The sequence below is a fragment of the Tiliqua scincoides genome, chromosome 5 (genome assembly GCF_035046505.1).
Source record: "Tiliqua scincoides isolate rTilSci1 chromosome 5, rTilSci1.hap2, whole genome shotgun sequence".
Lineage (NCBI taxonomy): Eukaryota > Metazoa > Chordata > Lepidosauria > Squamata > Scincidae > Tiliqua > Tiliqua scincoides.
Window position 1 is genome coordinate 104,994,564 of NC_089825.1, and position 5,267 is coordinate 104,999,830.

The 5,267-nt window shown below is 41.9% G+C and overlaps 1 pseudogene; it reads right to left on the reverse strand.

The window, feature by feature from the left end:
- Nucleotides 1-2,896: 2,896 nt before the first annotated feature.
- On the reverse strand, nucleotides 2,897-3,822 carry LOC136652887 (olfactory receptor 14A16-like; annotated as a pseudogene).
- Between the last annotated feature and the right edge of the window lie 1,445 nt (nucleotides 3,823-5,267).

Consider the following 5,267-nt stretch of genomic DNA (forward strand, 5'->3'; position numbering starts at 1 on the left):
GAATTGGAGATGAAATTAATATTGAAATGGTATAGGACACCTGCCCAGCTGGCTTATATGATTAAGGGAAGGAATTCAAATTGCTGGCACTGTAGGAGGGTAAAGGGTTATTGTGCCCATCTTTGGTGGGAATGTTCTAAGGTAACTGATTTTTGGCAATTGATATTTGAAAAGGTTGAGGAATTATGTAACCTTAAGCTGGAGCTCTCTGGGAAAATGTTATTTATGGGAGTTTTGGGAAATAATAAAGTAAAAAAAAACAGGATTTATTTAAAGCTATGATTCTAGCTATCCATGCAGTTATAGCATATGGGTGGAAAGATGCATCAAAATGGACTGTGGAAAAATGGAATTGGTATTTATATGAATGGATACAATCAGACATAGTATCAATACTGAAACAGGATAAGACATGGGAAGATAAGAAATCTGAGATAAAAAAGAAATGGTTGAGATATATAAGATGGGTAAGGGAAGGGGGGGCCAATACTGTTATAATGGATAAAATCCAAAAGGTGTGCTTATGGCTGCAGATATAAATACTTAATGTTAATGGTCGCTGTTCATGGGGGGAGGGAAAAAAGGGGGGAAAGACTGTTGATCTATGATTATGTAAATATAAGTGGAATGTATACTTTAAAAAATTAAACATCAATAAAATTAAATAAATCAATAAAATTTAAAAAAAAAAGTGATATCATGATGTCTTGCCCCCTGGTGTGGGGCAGCAGCGCTGTGGTGTCACTGCATCAAGTGCCAGGGCACTCCATTATGGCTCTGGGTAAAACCACATGTTATATTTAACCTACAGCTTAGGTAGGAAGCCCAGAATGAAGATGTGACTGTTGGCTCCCTTTTGGTTGAAATATTGGGACAAAGGCAGCACTTGAAGGACAGCCCCATCAGATGACCTAAGAGGGTAGGTGAGAATGTATGGGGAAGGCAGTCCCTCAGATAACCTGGATCCAAAAGGTGAAGGGTTTTCTTGATAGGAGAGATGCTCCAACTCCTTGCCCATTCTTGCTGTTCTTTTCTTTATCTTTTTCAACACAACAATATCCTTTATGAGAGAGTGTAGTCAGAACAATATTCAAAAGATGGACAAACCATCAATTTAAATTAGATCTCATGATACCCTTAGGTCTTCTTGGTTGGTTTGGGTTTAGCGCTAGCTTGCAGGTTTTGACAGAGCCAAGGAGACAGGTTGATCTGATCTCCAAGTTAAAGCAGTAAGCAGATTTGTTTAATTCAATCAGAGAAATGTTTATATTGGAGTAAAAAGATGAAATGAGAAAATAAGAGGTTTCTAGTGGTGGGATTCACATGCAACCACCCTTTACCTGCCCCCCCCTTCAGGAGCGCTGGCATAGGCACGTATTTGGTTTTTTTTTGATTGAATGCTCTGTTGCTGGGGAGGTTCAGGCAGTGTCTGAGGTGTTCACCATCTTTTCCTTTCCATGTACTACCCATTTGTCACCCTTTGTATAGTCGGTGGTTAGCGGGTTGCCCGTATGGGAGCCAAGTAGAAAGTTTCTGCTGCAGGTCCGATTGACTTGAGGCTGACAGTTTTTTCATCTATCCCAGACTGACATTGAGGCAGTGTGTACTTCTGTTGCTGGTGTTGATGGCCACATTTGGCAGGTGTCGTGTGGGATGTGTAGGCAGGTGGTGAGGTTTTGTGTCCATACTGCGGTCAGTAAGGTAATGTAATGATCCAGGACCCCTCACACGTTGCTTCTCTGGTTCAATTCCCCTAGCTGGAATTGGCAAAGATGATCACAAGGCTTGACCTGTGGGAAGCTGCACTGTCCAGCTGCCTAAACCCTTTGGGTTGGTATATCAGATAAGCATGTTTGGTTGCTGACAGAGTGGAGCTTTGAGTCAGGTGGTTATGCCCATAATTTACTTGGAGGAGGTAGATGGTCACAACTGTTTCCCTTTGCCCGCATGCCTGGGGGGTGGGAGGTTGAGAGAGGTTCTCTGCTGCTGGTATTTTAATGTAATTGTATTTCAATAAAGTAGACCACATTTAACCCAAGCCTCTGTCATATGTGCTTATTTGGTGTGCCAGAGTAAATAACAGCCCAATCATATCCCCATCATTAAATAGCACATTGTATGCTGTGGGGCCACCAGAAAGCCAATGAAAGGTAATGAGTGGAAAATGACTTCATCTTTGGTAGTTCTTCTGCTCACCTATGGGACTCATTGGGCCCACTTCAGCATATGTCCAAGGAAAGGAAGGGGGCAGACTGACATGGAAAACTTTTAAGCCCACTTGACCCCTTCTGCTGCTCAGTTTTACACCAGCAAAACAGCTGCTCTGGGGATGTCCACAGGCAAATTGGTGGTCTACTAGGTGGTAAGTAAACTTTTTTTTTTTTCTAACTTCTTGCTGGCCACTTGATTGCCCCCCCCCCCCCACAGCATGCAGTTTGCACTCCATTGATGCAGCTGCATACTAAGGAATGGCAGGAAATACAATAGGGCTGCTGTACTCTGAATTTACAAACAACAGTGATCATCTCAATGCCAATAACAAGGACCTCAGTTCTACTTTTCATTCAAGGCGGACATACAGAGTGTTAGGATTGTGGGAAAACAGGGCAAAAATTGATTGATTTGCTGCAGCAGAAAGGAATTGTAAATATGCTACAATACTCCGTAGAGAAGACTAGTGTGCAATGAACTAGGAAACATTTCATCACAAGTTTGACTTTTCTTCATCACTTCATATTGCAACATATCAGAATTTACATGAGTTATGAGTCATTAAGCTCTGGGCAAGAAAACGATGACAGGAAAATTCACTTACATATGCCAATGACTTCCTTGGATTTCTCATTAAGGATGGTTGGAATCCACATCTACAGCAAAAAATGAATGATTCTTATCCTTACATGAATTCCTCACCCCCAGTAATTTGGACAAGGCAGTTTTGATGTCTTTGTTTCTCATGCTGTAGATCACAGGATTCAACAAGGGTGGAACCAGGGAATAGATCATGCTAAAGGCCAAATCTAGATGTGATGGAGCATTAGAGGGAGGCCTGAGATAGGCACAACTCCCTGTAACTACAAACATAGAGAAGACAATGAGGTGGGGAAGGCAAGTTGATAGGGCTTTTCTCCGTCCTTGCACAGAGGGCATTCGGAGGACTACAGTGAAGATGTACACATAGCTTACGATAATAAAGATACAGCAGCCAAATCCAAAGACAGCCACTAATGCAGTCGCTCCAGATTCAATATGATGTAAATCAGAGCAAGTCAGCTTCAGTAACTGTGGGATTTCACAGAAAAACTGGTTGATAACATTAGAGCAGAAAGGAGCTGCAAAAGTACCACTCGTGTGTAACACTCCCATTAGAAGACCACTGAGCCATACACCTGCAGCCATTTCTGTGCATGTCTGCCTGTTCATCACCATCTCATATTGTAAGGGATTGCAAATGGCTACATACCGATCATATGCCATGACTGTGAGCAGGAAGACATCACACGATAAAAGCATGAACAACAAGAGAACTTGAGCAACACATCCAGAGTAAGAAATGAGTCTCACGTTGAAGAGAGAGTTGGCCACGGACTTGGGCACAATGACTGAAATGGAACCAAGGTCGAATATGGCCAAGTTCATCAAGAAGAAGTACATGGGGGTGTGCAGGCGGTAGTCCAAGACCACTGCTGAGATGATGAGAAGGTTCCCTGTGACAGTTGCCAGGTACAGTACCAGGAAGAGAAGGGCATGAAGGATTTGCAGCTCCCGAATCTCTGAGAATTCCAGGAGCAGAAACTGTGACACAGAAGAATGGTTACTCATGGGTTGCTCATTTCTGAGATGCATGTCATCTGTGGAAGGAAATAGAAGGATATCCATTAAAATGATATAACTATATTTTTATGGGAGCCAAGTAGTTGTTCATGAATTGTTCCTTTCTGAGGTGCATGCGATCTGTGGTAGGAAACCAAGGGAGACCTGTTCAAATGATAGCGCACTATCTTGGTGGGTGATGCTGACATGCTTGAGATGTGGATTCTACATTACTCTTCTCCCTGCTAAACACAAGAGAACCACCACTAAAAAGGTGCCTCTGTACTCAGTCAGCAGGGTCACATAGTAACCAAAACAACGACAACAAAACAGCATCACCCCTCTTCAAGTATCAACCCCCATTTCACGACAGGTTGACAGAGTAGCCTCCCAGGTTCCCAGGTTGTATGTCTTTTAATATGCAAGGATGGCATATTTATTTGCTGGGAAAGAATTCCAGAATGACCAGCAACACTTTCAAATGGAATTGGTAAAATTCATGAAGAGCATCATGACTTGTTTCTGCTAGATTTAAAAAGTGGACCTCAAGTGAAAATGAGAAACAGACTCTGGTCTTTTCTACCCACAGTTCTGTCATCCCTGTACTTGGGGAAGCTCTCACTTTTCCCTTCTTGATGTATCTTTGAAATGATCTGTTGCAGCATAACTTTTGTCCTTCTACTGAAAAGAGGCTGAGCTTGCAATGAGTGTCTGCATTTAGTTATAGAGGAAACCACAAGCGCTGTCTGGAGGAGAAACGTCTTCCTGTTCCCTGCTCTGCTTGAATGAACAATGAGGTGTTATTTCCTATCTCAAAATTTATGCTGCAGTCTAACTTTTATCTAGACTGCCTTAACGGGTAGAACTTATTTTAAAAGTGGATGCTTTAGTTGGGAGACAAAACATCAGTGAGAGATGAAAGGTTGAGGAAAATAGTATCTATAGGGAGACAAAGTGAGAAACTACAATTATACTGAGTCAAGATATAAGAACAAGAATAGCTTACTATTATTTTGCTGTGCAGTTCCAAAAAGATACATTCTCCTCTGGTGACTGCAAATTTTTATTCGACTAGTCATTCCTGAGACCCTACAGAAGTTCCTCCTCACTTTAACCTGTGCTGCTAAGAAATTGTCAAGTGTGGCAGAAGGTCTAATTAATAACTCTGCTGCATTCCCAGAGATTTGCTCTCAGGAGGCAGTTGGGCAGCAGAAGTACACAGAAAAGAACTCTGATTCCCCAGCCTATCATAGAATCAGAAGTGCAAGTTTTCCTTGGCTACGGAATGATGACACTGAAAGGAGCCAAGTCCTTTATTGGCACAATTTCAAATGTGTTCATTTATAGCACAGTCCTATGCTTGTTTGCATGGAAGTACAAGGTGACCCAAAAAAAAAACAGAACCCATAAAAATTTTATTAAATCCTACAGACGTCCAGTAAATTTCAAGAAAC